Source organism: Mandrillus leucophaeus, unplaced genomic scaffold (genome assembly GCF_000951045.1).
Source record: "Mandrillus leucophaeus isolate KB7577 unplaced genomic scaffold, Mleu.le_1.0 Scaffold863, whole genome shotgun sequence".
Lineage (NCBI taxonomy): Eukaryota > Metazoa > Chordata > Mammalia > Primates > Cercopithecidae > Mandrillus > Mandrillus leucophaeus.
Window position 1 is genome coordinate 335,089 of NW_012109397.1, and position 15,760 is coordinate 350,848.

At 44.9% G+C, this 15,760-nt stretch overlaps 1 protein-coding gene across 1 annotated transcript in view; it reads left to right on the top strand.

The window, feature by feature from the left end:
• Window positions 1–15,760, top strand: part of NSUN6 (NOP2/Sun domain family, member 6) — a 96,685-nt gene that overhangs the window by 55,996 nt on the left and 24,929 nt on the right. The window lies entirely within an intron of this gene.

Here is a 15,760-nt window from a genome sequence, read left to right on the forward strand (position 1 = left end):
GGCCTCCCAAAGTGCTGGGATTACAGGCTTGAGCCACCGCGCCCGGCCCCACATTTTCTTTATCCATTCATTTCTTGATGGAGTCCGTATCTTGACTGTTGGGATGAGAGTGCAGATATCTCTTTGACATGCTGATTTAAATTCCTTTTTCTGTATACCCAGTAGTAGGATTACTGGATAATATGGTAGTTCTATTTATTTTTGAAGAACCTTCATACCATTTTACATAATGGCTGTATTAATTTACATTCTTACCAACAGTGTAAAAGAGTTTGCTTTTCTCTGCATCCTTGCTAGCATATATTATTTTGTTTGTGTGTTTTTATGATAGCCATTTTAACTGGGGTGAGGTGATATCTCATTGTGGTTTTGATTTGCATTTTCTTGATGATTAGTGATGTTGGGCATTTTTTCATATACCTGTTGGCTATTTATATGTCTGTTAGGTCCTTCTCTCTCTCTTTTTTTAAAAATAGGTCTCTACTTTTGAAAGACCTATTTTGAAATAGGTCTTTATTTTTGAAAGATAGTTTTACTGAATATTAAATTCTTGGTTGACAGGTTTTTCTTTTTTTTTTCTTTCTCTACTTTGAATATGTCATGTTACCATCTTTGGGGCTCCATTGTTCTAGATTAACCATCACCTGCTAATCTTTTACAGTTCCCTAGTACATGACGAGTTGTTTTTCCCTTGCTGCCTTTAACATTTTCTCTTTTCTTTTGACTTTCAACATTTTTACGATGATGTATCTGGTTGTGGATCTTTTTGCATTTGTCCACCTCAGAGCTAGTTGTTCCTTTTGGATGTGTAGATTGCTTTTCATCAAATATGGGTCATTTTCAGCCATAATTTTTTGAATGTTTTCCTACCTTTTTTTCTTTCTTTCCTTTTGGGACTACCTAAGTTGTGTTAATAATGCCTAAGTTGTCTTAATAATGTCACACATTTCTCTGAAGTTTATGGTAATTTGTCTTCATTGTTATATCTCTCTGACCTTCAGATTATAACCAAAAAGCAGGTTAGCTGCATGCTGCATTTAGAGTCTGATTAACAAGAGTAAGATCTGGTACAAGGAAAATGATTTATTCCAAAGCTAGCTTAGGGAATGAGGCACAAAGCATCCTGCCTTTATATGTGCTGCTTCACCTTTGGAGCAGAAAGCAGACACTTTTATAAGGTAAATGGGGAAGTGAAGGAGGGCAGGGCTCCCACTGCTAGCTGGTGCCTAATCTAACAGTTTAATTGGCACCTTCCTGGGCAGAAATAAGTTGTAAAAGTGGCCAAGCAGGCATGATTGGGATATGTTCTCCTGGTGGATGGAAGTCCCCCCTACTCCCCACAAGAGTGGCAACCCCTCGAGGGTGGAAGTTTCAAGACCACCTCCTGGGGGTGAAAGTTCACTGGCCAGTATGGTTTGGTCTGCAAATTAACTGTTAATTCTCTAGGAGAGATGTGTCTTGGAGGCTTAGTTAGAAGAACTTGCCCTGCAGAGAATGTCTGGTGAGGGGAAAGTGTGTAAAAGGTTAAATTTGCATTTCTGAAGGGCTAAGTAGGAAACAAACAGGAATGGGGAAAGGGGAGAAGATAACAGAAAATAATTTTTAAAATAGTAATTCATTCCTTTTTTCTTGGAAAAATGCAAGCACTCAGTTACAAGATTACGTAATCTGTATTCATCTGTCTTCAAGTACACTCATTTTTTTTCTGTCAGCCTAACTGATTGAGCCCCTCTAGTGGAATTTTTAAGAATTGTACTTTCAACATCTTGATTTCCTTTTTTAAAAATTTCCCTCTGTCGATATTCTCTGTTTGATAAAACATGACGACCATATCTCCCTTTACTTTTTTAAGCGTGTTTTCCTTTGCTTTAATTCTTTGAACATATTTTTATTGGCTGCTTTAAAGTTGTTGCCTACTAAATCTGGCAGCTAAACTCTCTCAAAGTTAACTTTTGTTTGCTGCTTTTATTTCCCCTACCAATAGGTCACACGTCCCTTTTTCTTCGCATATCTCTTATTTTTTTTCCGACTGAAAACCGGCACATTTTAGGTAATACTGTCAAGCGCATCCGTGTGAAGAGACACCAAACAGGCTTTGTGTGAGCAATAAAGCTTTTAATTTACCTGGGAGTGGGTGGGCTGAGTCCAAAAAGAGTCAGCAAAGGGAGATGGGGAAAGCGTTGCTTTATAGGAGTTGGGTAGGTAAGGGCAAATTACAGTAAAAGGTGGTTATCTATTGTTAGCAGAGGAGGGGTTGCAAGATGCATGATGGAGAGATCATAAGACTTATTGTCCAGAAGAAGAACGTCACAAAGTTGACCAGCTAAGGTAGCGCAAGGACAAGTCACAATAGTAAAATAGTATAATTTTAGTTAATCAGTTAAGGCAGGAACTGGCTGTTTTACTTCTTTGTGGTTTTTCTTTGCTCCAGACTTCTTGGCTCCTGCAGGCCACCTGGATGTGTATGTGCAGGTCACAGGGGTTATAATGGCTGAGCTTCGGCTCACAGGCCTGACAAATACATTGTAACAACTTGAATGCTAATTCTCCTCCTCCCCAGGCTTGTAGTGATAGTTTGCTTATTTGTTTACTGTCATGGCTCTATGACACTATTTTGGTAAACTGTATTCCTTCAGCATGTGCAGCTGAGATGTCATTCTTCAGTGGCTTTTTTGACATGGGCATAGTAATCCTGGGATCACAGTGGTTTTAGTTTTAGCAGGGCTCACTTTGTCTCTTTCCCTGCTCTTTGTGTTAAACTGTGTGCTTCAGTTGGCATTACAAAGCACTGTTACCCTCCACTAATTGCAGATTGATTGCTTTATTCTTTTCAACAGTGCCCTGGGACATAAATTGCCCCACCATCTGATCCAATGAATATGAGATCCTTTGCAGAGGTCATCTTTCTGACCAGTCTGTGAGGTTTTTCCCAACCTAGAAGGCTCTTCTCACTGTCTCATACCTTGATTCTCTCATAAACTTCTCTGGTCTTTGGTTTAGCTGATTCTTCTCATGGAGCTCCTAGTGTGTCCGGAATTGGTGGGTCCTTGGTCTCGCTGACTTCAAGAATGAAGCCGCGGACCCTCACAGTGAGTGTTACAGTTCTTAAAGATGGTGTGTCCGGAGTTTGTTCCTTCAGACGTTCAGATGTGTTTGGAGCTTCTTCCTTCTGGTGGGTTCATGGTCTCGCTGACAGGAGTGAAGCTGCAGACCTTCGCAGTGAGTGTTACAGCTCTTAAAAGCGGCGCGCCTGGAGTTGTTTGTTCCTTCCGGTGGGTGGGTTCGTGGTCTCGCTGGCTTCAGGAGTGAAGCTGCAGACCTTCGTGGTGAGTGTTACAGCTCATAAAGGCGGTGTGGACCTAAAGAGTGAGCAGCAGCAAGATTTATTGCAATGAGCAAAAGAACAAAGCTTCCACCGGTGTGGAAGGGGACCCGAGCAGGTTGCCACTGCCGACTTGGGCTGCCTGCTTTTATTCTCTTATGTGACCCCACCCACATCCTGCTGATTGGTCCATTTTACAGAGAGCTGATTGGTCTGTTTTACAGAGAGCTGATTGGTCCATTTTACAGAGAGCCGTTTGGTCCGTTTTGACAGAGTGCCGATTGGTGTGTTTACAATCCTTGAGCTAGACACAGAGTACCAGACAGAAAAGTTCTCCAGGTCCCCACTAGGTTAGCTAGATACAGAGTATCAATTGGTGTATTTACAAACCCTGAGCTAGACACAGAGTGCTGATCGGTGTGTTTACAATCCTTTAGCTAGACACAGAGTACTAGACAGAAAGTTCTCCGAGTGCCCAATAGCTTAGCTAGATACAGAGTACTGAATGGTATATTCACAAATCCTGAGCTAGATACAGAGTGCTGAATGGTGTCTTTACAATCCCTTAGCTAGACATAAAAGTTCTCCATGTTCCCACTAGACTCAGGAGCCCAGCTGGCTTCACCTATGGGATCCTGCACCAGGGCTGCAGGTAGAGCTACCTGCCAGTCCCGAGCTGCGCCTGCACTCCTCAACACTTCGGTGGTCGATGGGACTGCGCACCATGGAGCAGGGGGCAGTGCTCGTGGGAGAGGCTCAGGCTGCACGGGAGTCCACCACGGGAGCTGGGCGAGGAGTTCGGGCATGGCAGGCTGCAGGTCCTGAGCCCTGCCCCATGGGGAGGCAACTGAGGCCCGGTGAGAACTTGAGTGCAGCGATGGTGGGCCGGCACTGCTAGGGGACCTGGTGCAACCTCCGCAGCTGCTGGCCCAGGTACTAAGCCCCTCACTGCCCTGGGCCGGCATCACCTGCTGCTCCATGTGCGGGCCCGCTGAGCCTGCGCCTGCTGAAACTCGCACTGGGCCGTGAGTGCCTGTGCCTCTCCTTCCACACCTCCCCGCAAGCAGAGGGAGGTGGCTCCGGCCTCGGCCAGCCCAGAGAGGGGCTCCCACAGTGCCGTGGTCCACTACCAGAGTGGATGCCGAGGCCAAGGAGGTGCCAAGAGCGAGGGCTGCTAGCACGTTGTCACCTCTCAATCCCCCTCTTAACAGGACACCCCAACTGCTGTTGGGAATTTGGCCAATGATCCCTCTAGCTACTTCCTGCTGGATGGGGTGATGAAGGGGCCCTGCGTTGTGGTGTCCTCCAGAGGGGAGCTCTCTAGGCCAGTGAAAGTGCCAGTGGGTTGGTCCAGGGGTCCTTGGTAGAAGTTGTTAGTTGAACTCATTTCGGGTTCCATTTGTAAGACCATCTGTTGCTTGATGGCCATGATTCTAGAGGAAACAAATTTAACAAGAAGGTTAAAGATATGGGGCCCAAAGGGGAGTAACAGCAAGATGGCTGCCATGGGACCTAGAAAGGGGAGAAGCCATGTTGCCCCACTCCGGAGGTTGGTGTAAGAATTTGAAAGGCATTGTCTGATTTCAGAAGCCTCCTGTAAATGCTGGGCGACATCTCATACTATCCCTGACTGGTTAGTGTAAAAACAACACCCTTCCCCTAAGAAGGTGCAAAGTCCTCCTTTCTCAGCAGTGAGGAGGTCTCGGCCTCCGTGGTTTTGGAGAGTCACTGCTGCTAAAGAGTCTATTTGGGATTGTAGAGTAAGGATAGATTTCGTTATTTCTTGCAAACTGTCTGAGAAATCCTTTGAGAGTGTGTGGTACTAGGATAATCAAGTAGATAAACTGGCTATTCCGGTTCCTGTAGCAGTAGCCATTCCTAACCCTATAAGTAGGGGTATTAGTTGTATGGCTCTGTGCTGATGGACTTGAGCTTTGAGGGGTACTGATAAGGTCTGATTTCCTGGGGCAATATTAATGTTGGGATTTAGACTAAGGGGCAGGTGCCTGTCCAGTTAGTGGGGAGGCAGATACAGGTCGATGTTCCACATAAGAAGAATATACCTTGGCTGGGTAGATAGAAATTTACCCTGGCTTTTAAAGGAATAGGGTACACTGTTTTTTCTTTACTACTTCCATCTCTCTTTCTTTCTCTTCGACTTGTCCTTTGTCTCTCTTTCTCTCTGACTCCCTCTTTCTGTCTTCTTTGACTCTCTGTCTCTTTGTCTCTCCTGTTTCTTCCTCTCTCTTTCTCTGACTTGCTATCTCTTTCTCTCTTTCCTTTCTGCTGGTCTTTCCCTGCTTCTGCCAGCTGCTTATGCTGCTGTTCTCCCCTCTCCTTCCCCTTTTGATGGCTTCAGCAGTGTAAGCCTGCCATCTCCTTGGGTTTTTGCACTGAGTGCAAAAACTCTATAATTTCCTTGTAGTATTTAATGAGGGTTCCCCCAGAGGTTAGGAACTCCCTTTCTTTCCATATTGCAGCATGGGCATGTAGGATTAGATAAGCATAATTGCTATCTGTATACACATTTATTCTTTTTCCCTTTCCCAGTTCTAAGGCTTGGGTAAGTGCCACTAGTTCTGCTAACTGGGTGCTGGTCCCTGGGGCAAGAGGCTTACTTTCAAGTACGGTTACATCACTAACTATGGCATAACCTGCCCTTCGTATCCCATTCTCCACAAATGAATTTTCATCAGTATGTAGGTTAAGGTCAAGATTAGCTAAGGGGACTTCTAAGAGATCATCTTGGGTGGCGGAAGTCTGGACTATAATTTGGTGGCAGTCAGGCTTGATTGGTTCCCCATCCTCTGGGAAAAAAGTGGCAGGGTTGAGGGCCACACATGTATGTATTTGAAGCACCGGACCCTCAAGGAGTAGCGCCTGGTATCTAGGTAGGCAGTTGTCTGATAGCCATAAACTTCCTTTGGCACCAACTTTGCCATTTACATCATGAGTAGTCCAGACAGTGAGATCCTTTCCTTGTATTATCTTGATAGCCTCTGACACTAAGACGGCCACCGCTGCAACTACCTGTAAACAGTGAGGCCAACTTTTTGCTACTACATCAATTTCCTTACTTAAGTCTGCCACTGGTTGTGGGGTTGTCCCCTGAGTCTGAGTAAGGACTTCAAGAGCTATCCCGGCTCTCTCTCTGACATATTGAGAGATGTCCTGTGGGAAGGCTTAAAGTTGGAGCTTGTACTAGGGTCTGCTTTAAAGTTTTGAAGGCTGTTTCTGCCTCTGGTTCCCATTCTGCTAGATGAGTAATTGCCCTCTGGGTTTCCTTGATTAAAGTTTAGAGGGGCCTGCTATCTCGCTGTATCCAGGAATCCATAGTCTACAAAAGCCAGTGATTCCAAGGAACCCCCGCAACTGTTTTAATGTCTTAGGGTGAGGATAAGCCAGTATAGGCTGTATTTGTTCCTTGCTGAGGTCCCTGGTCCCTCTGGTTAAGATTAGGCCTAGATATTTGACCTGCTGTAGGCAAAGCTGGGCCTTCGACCTAGACACCTTGTAGCCTTGATTAACTAGAAAGTTCAAGAGACCTAGAGTAGCCTGCTGACATGAGGCTTCCAAACTGGTAGCCAAAAGTAAATCATCCATATACTGAAGGACCAGAGTGCCTGGACTTGAGAAGTGGCCTAGATCTTGGGCCAGTGCCTGACTGAACAGATGAGGGCTATCCCTAAACCCTTGGTGCCAGATAAGGGAATAAAAGCAGGCTGCCTGAGCCAGCCAGCGGCAACCCGCTCAGGTCCCCTTCCACACTGTGGAAGCTTTGTTCTTTCGCTCTTTGCAATAAATCTTGCTGCTGCTCACTCTTTGGGTCCACGTCGCCTTTATGAGCTGTAACCCTCACTGCGAAGGTCTGCAGCTTCACTCCTGAAGCCAGCAAGACCATGAACCCACCGGGAAGAATGAACAACTCCAGACATGCCGCCTTTAAGAGCTGTAACACTCACCATGAAGGTCTGCAGCTTCGCTCCTGAAGTCAACGAGACCACGAACCCACCAGAAGGGAGAAACTGCGGATACATCTGAACATCTGAAGGAACAAACTCCGGACTACCATCTTTAAGAACTGTAACACTCACCACAAGGGTCTGTGGCTTCATTCTTGAAGTCAGCGAGACCAAGAACCCAGCAATTCCGGACACACTAGCCTTCTCTTAATTGCTCACCACCACAATCTCCGTTATTTTCAAGAGTGTGCTGAGGCTGAAAATTCCCCACCTTCTGTTCTAAATAAAGTTGGTTTGTTACAGTAGGTAGCTAGTCAGACATAAACAGGGCAGGAGAGGGCCTCCACAACCAGGAATGTCAGGCAAGCATCAGGTGATGGTCAGGTGTTGTTAACTGTCTCTCTAAAATAATAATTGGTTGCAGCCAGTGCCAGGGAAAGGCAGTCTCCCAGAAGACAGAAAAAACATGAAACTGGTGATCAGCTTTCTGATAAGATCTCAGGAGTTGGCCGAGTGGTCTCACACATGCACACTAAGAGGCAAAGTCATGGACGTTTAACTGGTATATGACCTCCTAGGGACTTTCGGCTGGTAAGGGAAGAACGCCTCAGTGAGAATGCACACAACTCCAGTAAACATGTTACTGGAAAGGGGTCCGGATCCAGATGCCAAGAGAGGGTTCTTAGATCTCCTGCAACAAAGAATTCAGGACGGGTTCATAGAGAAAAGTGAAAGCAAGTTTATTAAGAATGTAGAGGAATAAAAGAATGGCTACGTCATAGAGCAGCCCTGAGGGCTGCTGGTTTCCCTTTTTTTTTTTTTGAGATGGAGTCTCACTGTGTTGCAAGTCTGGAGTACAGTGGCGCTATCTTGGTTCACTGCAACCTCCACCTCCCAGATTCAAGCGATTCTCCTGCTTCAGCTTCCCGAGTAGCTGGGACTACAGGTGCCCGCCACCACACCCAGGTAATGTTTTGTTGTATTTTCAGTAGAGACAGGATTTCACCATGTTGACCAGGATGATCTCAATATCTTGACCTTGTGATCCGCCCATCTCGGCCTCCCAAAGTGCTAGAATTACAGGCGTGAGCCACCGCGGCTGGCCTGTTTGCCCATTTTTATGGTTATTTCTTGAGTATATGCTAAACAAGGGGTAGATTATTCATACCTTCCATTTTTAGACCTTATAGGGTAATTTCCTGTTGCTGCCATGTCATTTGTAAATTGTCATGGTGCTAGTGGGAGTGTAGCAGTGAAGACCACCAGAGGTCACTCTCATCGCCATCTTTGTTTTGGTGGGTTTTAACTGGCTTCTTTATTGCAAACTGTTTTATCAGCAAGGTCTTTATGACCTGTATCTTGTGCTGACCTCCTGTGTCATCCTGTGACTAAGAATGCCTTAATTTGCTGGGAATGCAGCCCAGTAGATCTTAGCCTTATTTTCCCCAGCCCCCATTCAAGATGGGTGGTTCAGACGCCTCTGATAAACACACTGTGCGTGCTCCCCTCCCAAGTGCTAGCAGGCCACTGTGCATGCTGGCAGCCCACCTCAAGGGAAGAATCAGGAGAAGTAACACCAGACCCCAGAAGTATGTCAACATAAAAACCCCAAGTCAGACGGTCAGACCATGCACTTGATCTCGCAAGTCGCCCAGTTGGCCCTCTTCCAAGTGTACTTTACTTCCTTTCATTTATGCTTTAAACTTTTAAATAAACTTTCACTCCTGCTCTAAAATTTGCTTCAATCAAGATCACTCTGCCTTACGCCCCTTGGTCAAACTCTTTCGCCCAAGAGGGCAAGAATTGAGGTTGCTGCAGACCCACACAGAGTTATTCCTGCTAGCAAGTTCACTTGGGGAGACCTTCAGAACTCTGTTCTTCCTTTCTGCCTCTTGGGTAAAACCTCTGGGCCACTGCTCCAGAGATGGGGGCAGGGCAGTGGTTTGTTTCTCTTGGAGGCAGACTCTTGATGCTGGTCTGGGGTGGCAGCCTCTAGTCTTCTTGGCTTGTCTCTCCTGGGATGGAACCTCTTCACTTTGCTCTTGGGTGAGGGCAATCAGGGCTTAAATATTCTCAGCCTACTGTGCCTGGGGTAGAGCTTCCCACGTATAAATGGGGGCTGGGTGGAGGAAGATAGCACCAGTTCTCTGGCTCTTATCTGAAATTATAGCCTGTGCGAGGTGGAGCTGGGGCAAATGAAACAAGCTGACAAGCCTGTCCCTCTTAGGGAGAGACCACAGTCCTTGCATTCCTTGACTGGGAGCTTAAGGAGAGAGGGAGTCTTGTGTTTTTGGCTGCACCTACATGAACTGGATCTTATTCTGAGCTTCAGAGAAGAGGAAGGCAGTTGGGAAAGGGAGAAAAGAGTGGGTCATAGCACAAATGCACAGATTCTCACTGTTCTTATTAAGATGTAGTTGATTTTCTTAAATAAATGTGTCTTCATTTGTTGTATGGTCTTAGGACATTTTCCAGAGACTTCAAAGGGTTGTTTTTGTTTTTGCCACTGGAGAGAGGGTCTGCAGAACTCCCAGTGCCCTTATTCCAGAAGTCACGTCAATATCATTTAACAAAAAATTGCTCCTAAATTACACACCACCTCAAAGTAATGCAGTTTTAGAGATCCCTAAGTGTAGTTTCAGGTGCGAAAGGAAAATAAATCTTGGGACCCAAATCACTAAGCTAAAGGGAAAAGTCAAGCTGGGAACAGGTTAGGGCAAACTTGCTTTCATTCTATATCAAAGTTATCCCTCTGCTCAGCTGAGACAAATGCACATCTGATTGCCTTCTCTCCCCTGTTTATGTAAAAATGCAGATTTATTGAGCCAGACTAAATTGTGTATTCAGTGGAAGGCTGATCAAGACTCAAAAGAATGCAACCCTTTTTCTCTTATCTACTCATAACCTGGAAGCCACCACTTACACCTTACCAGAGAACCAATGTACATTTTACACATATTGATTGATGTCTCATGTCTTCCTAAAATGCATGAAAGCAAACTGTACCCCCAACCACCTTGGGCACATGTCTCAGGACTTCCTGAGGCTGTGTCACGGACGCGTTCTTAACCTTGGCTAGATAAACTTTCTAAGTTGACTGAGACTTGGTTCAGATATTTTGCATTCACACAGGACTATATATTATGTGAAGAAGCGTTTAATAAATACAAATATGAGGCCAGGCAAGGTGACTCATGCCTGTAATCCCAACACTTTGGGAGGCCGAGGTGGGCAGATCACGACATCAGGAGATCGAGACCATCCTGGCTAACACGGTGAAACCCCGTCTCTACTAAAAATACAAAAAATTAGCCAGGCATGGTGGCGGGCGCCTGTCGTCCCAGCTACTTGGGAGGCTGAGCAGGAGAATGGTGTGAACCCAGGAGGTGGAGCTTGCAGTGAGCTGAGATCACACCACTGTACTCCAGCCTGGGCGACAGAGCGACGTTCCATCTCAGTAAATAAATGAATAATAAAAATATGAGTATTCTTAAACTATAAATAATCCTTAGTATATATCTCATGCCTTTCTAATTTTGAATAAAGAAACGTCACTTACACCAGGTATGTTTGGGGGTCATTTTGGTGATCCTAGCCTGTTCTAAGAAAGGTCTGGAATATTTTTAGGAGTTTCATAATTTAATGTGTGTATAATCATCATCTGGTACTTCAGTGAGAATATTAGAAGTGGTGAGTGCAGAGATGACAATTACTATTACCTTTCACAGGTTCACTATTTACAGTTGTGTCCTATATAAGACATATGATTGAGGGTGAGTGGGCTGAAATGCAGCCCATAGTTTCTTCGTCATGGTACAAGACCATTGATATGGAGCTTGGGCATCTTACTCATTTTTAACACAGGTACCTTGTGGGCTTTCAGGTAGCCTGGGCCTTTAAGGAAATGTTGTGAGTTATGTTTTACAGGAATTCAGCTGGCCACAGGACTAAAAGACAACCAGAAGGTATTTCAGTAGAGAGAATTTAATACAAATTTATGCCAGAGAGAGATAATATAAACCAAGAGTCTAAGGAACTAGTTGAATCGATGTTGGTGGGCTGTAAAGCAAAGGAGAGCCCTGGGGCAACCTAAAGCTGATGAGTGCAGGGGGCAGCCCTTTCCCCCGAGCCAGAGAAATGGAGGGAAGGGCCATCTACCACAACTGAAAGGCTTAGAGGATTCAAGACCAGCCTGGTCAACATGGTGAAACCCCCATCTCTACTAAAAATACAAAAATTAGCTGAGCATGGTGGCATGTGCCTGTAATCCCAGCTACTCAGGAAGCTGAGGCAGGAGAATCGCTTGAACCCGGGAGGCAGAGGTTGCAGTGAGCCAAGATGGTGCCATTGCACTCCAGCTTGGGTGACACAAGTGAAACTCCATCTCAAAAAAAAAAAGCTTGGAGGAGGGACTCTGTGGAGCTAGGCTTCTCATCTCAAAGGTCCTTCCTAACTGCTGCTTTTTCCGCGGGACTCAGAGCAGGGCACCTCCTGGAACTGTGTTATAAGTAGAGTTTTGGTGCCGCAAAAGAAATAGCTCTCGAATATACAATTTTCTTTTTTTCTTCTCCGCAAGGCGATTTACTTCTATAGAAGGGTACACCCTTACTGATGGAGCAATGGTGAGCTCACACTTGGACAAGGGAGGGGAAGGGGTTCTTATCCCTGATGCATGTGGCCCCTGCTGCTGTGTCATTCCCCTGTTGGCTAGGGTTAGACCACACAGGCTAAACTAATTCCGGTTGGCTAATTTAAAGAGTGACAGGGTGGATCAGAATGAGTCAGGCAGGAGCGTGTAATCGGAATGAGTGAGGGTGGAGCAGGTGGTGGGAAAAGGTTGTTTTACGAGGAAGTTAAGTTTAAAAGTAGAAGGCAAAGAATTGAACATACTGACATTGATTCTTTGAAGAGAAACTTAGAACTCATATCTTATAATTCCTTCTTGCATTTTCCTTACAGCTCTTTCTCTTCAAAATTCTTTAACATGTCTTGGCTTAGTTGTTCTGCTTGATTTTCCAAAAGAAGAAGCTTCTCTGGATAAGGTGGAGATAGTTAAGGGAAATTTTTATTAAGTGCCGTTTCTATGAGCCTCTGCACCAACCCACGGATGCATGATACGGCACAGCACCCAACAAGAAGTACACCCATTATGGCCGCGAGGGAAGTAAGAATTGAGGCTGTTATTCCTATTTACCGAACCACTTTTCTAGCCATCCTGTAAAAGGGTCATTTACCCTTGAGTTCTTGGCTAACTCAGAGCGCTCAGACCTTGCAATGCCTTTGTTGTACTTCCATCAGGGGCAGTGTTGTTTGGGATGAAGGTACAACACTGAGTGTTAATCATGAATCAAACTCCTCCTCTTTCTGCTAGTATCATGTCTAAGGCTATCCTGTTTTCCTAAGCCATCTGACTAGTAGCCCCTAATTGCTCAGCTATTCCTTTAACAGCATGTCTAGCGTAGTTAATAAATCGCCATTGGTTGTAATAGATGTAGTTTATCCAATCTACATTTTTGTTAATTGTCACCCACCAAAATATTGACTCAAATCCTGCAGCTATTTGACTTCGGGCTTTAAATTGATCTGGTATTCCCCATGGGACTCCAATTGCGTCTAAATAGACATGAGAGTCGAAGGACCCATAAGGGGTTTCTCTTGCTTTACGATGTCCTATTTTTTCTTCCTCTGGTTGATGACATGCCAGGGTGAAAGGGATAGCTAATTGGACTAAAGCACAAGTGCCACTCCAGTTACTCAGTAGAGTGTCCAGTAAAGGTCCACCACAATACCACCACACATCGACTCAGGGACGAACAAGGGCTGACTGATTGGTAAGCTCTTGAAAATTCTTAAGCTCACTGCATCCCTTCAGGTCTTCAAGGAACACTGTTTCCTCCTTGTCGTGAGAGACACAAAGTGAACTTAGTGTTGGGGGATGACCCATGGGGTGTCAAACTTCAGGATATAGCAGAGAGAGAGCTTGGCATGACTTGTTACCCTAGGCTGTAGAATCCTGGAAAAGAGCTACCATGCATCCCATGCCCGGTCAACTGGAGGACTACCCTCGTGGAAAGGGGGCAGTCTGGGTCTCTGGCCTGCCATGCACAAGCATAACAATTGCTTTTGTTTACCGTGCAGATGGAATATTTTGACCCATTCCAACCAGGCATTTGCATCTTGGTATCCTGTCTCAATTGCCAAAGTTTAAGTCTTTAAATTCTACAGTAGCTTTCTTGGTCTTGTTAGGTGGAGGAGAAGCAATTGTTCCCTTGTGAGAAGTTTTGGAAGAAGGCTTAGAGGAAGGTGCAGGCGGTGGGGGGATCAAAGAAACTCGTTTCAAAGAATGCAACAGGATCTGTCCCTGAAACATCAGCCCCCATACCATAAAACCTGCTTAAAGAAGGGAACCGGCTTAGAAAGGGGTAAGAACCTTGAGGATTTGAGATAATAAACTGTATAGGATTGCAGTGGTTTAGCTGAGAGTTGGCGGGGGAGGGGAGTGTCTCTTTAGTAAGATAAATGTATGATTTTAGGAAATTACAAAAACAGATTGGACCAACTACGACATAAAAGCTGTACATTGGGGCACATGACACCTGGTTGACACCGGAGTCTTTATCGAAATCTCCCCAGATTAAGTGGTCCAAATTCACTAATACCCAGTCTGAGGAGAGCCAGGAGGGACAGAGGTACTTTTCTGAAGTGGAGAGCTGTCTTTGACTTGGGAAGTCCTCACAGGGTATAAGGAGGCAAGCATCAAATGCAGTAGTTTGAGGTGAAATTGACTTGCTTATGTTAATAACTAGGTGGTGAGCAATAGAGCGAGGAAAGAAGAAAGAGCAATAGATGAAAGAGTTAAATTCTTCTTAGTTTTTGTTTGGTAGGGTTTTCCCCTGGGACTATGGTCCATGACTCTGGATGGGGAGGTGCTTTCTTGACTCAGGTGTGATGAGTGCATCCTCTCTCTGCTGTACGGACTGCAGTTTCAGTAGTTAGGAGCACTAAGTAAGAACCTTCCCAGACTGGCTCGAGCTTCTCCTTCCAGCTTTTGATGAGGATGTGATCCCCAGGCTGATGTTAATGCACCAGGAACTCCAAGGGTGGCGCCTGTACTAATAGACCTTTAGTTTCAAGAGAAGGGAAAGTAAAAGATAGACCAAGTATATAATTTTTAAGGGATTGATCTTTTGTTTCAAAGGTAGGAATATCAGAAGCGGAGTGTAAATAAGGCAATCCATAGAGCATCTCATAAGGAGAAAGACCAATATCTTTCCATGGCATAGTTCGAATTCTCAGCAGGGCAATTAGGAAGACACTTGGTCCATGGCAATTGAGTCTTTAAGACTAACTTGGTTAAGTGGTTCTTTAAAGTCCGATTCCTTCTACTCTCCCTGATGAGGCTCAGTGCCAGGGAGTATGGTATTGCTATCTAATGTCTAATGTTTGGGATAGCTTTTTAACAATGTGTGTGGTAAACTGAGTTCCATTGTCTGAATCAATGTTTTCTATTAGTCCAAACCTGGATACTATATTTTCAATTAGGGCCCTAACTACATTATTGGCTGTCGCATTTGAAACGGGGATAGCTTCGGCCCAGTGAGTGAGGTGGTCTGCTATCACTAGTAAATATTTTAGACCGCCTATTGGAGGTATTTCTGTGTAATCAACTTTGATACTTTGGAATGGACTTAAGCCTGGATTCCTTCACCTGAGAGGTAATCTTTTTATAGTGTGTTTATTAGTTTTCTTACATACTAAGCAACTATTTATATCCTGTTTGACCAGGGTATAAATTCCTATACAACCATATACTCTGAGAATTATGTCACAAATGGCCTGGGGCCCCCAGTGAGTCCCTTGATGTAGCTGGGATAAGACTTCCCTCATAAGGGGTTTAGACAACATTTCTCTCTGGTCTGGCAATATCCATTTTCCTTCTGAATTTTCTTTAGCACCTATTTTTATTAGTTTTTCCTTTTCGGTGGAAGAGAAAATGGGGATTACAGTAGGAGGAGGGAGGTGGAGAGTTAAGTGAAAAGTACGCATTTCAGAAGACACAGCAGCCTGATTGGCTACCTGATCTGCTAGGTTATTTCCTCAACTTTCAAAAGAAAGGCTTTTCTGTGTCCAGGAACGTGGACAATAGCTATTTTTTCTGGCAACTGAAGATTATTTAATACTTGGGTAATTAGCTCCTCGTGAACAGGGTCTTGGCCTTTACTATCAGTGAGACCTTGTTCAGTCCAAATTTTCTCAAATGTATGAGCCATTCCGAAGGCATACCTGGAATTGGTATAGATGGTTCCTTCCTGGTTCTGTAAGTACTTTAAGGCTTGGCTGAGTGCAGGCAGCTCACACGTTTGAGCAGACCAACTGTTGGGCAAGTTTCCTGACTCTATTTCTGCAAGAGTTTCTCCATCAATCACTGAATGCCCATTGTGTCTTTTTCCCTAAATCACCCGGGAGGAACCACCTA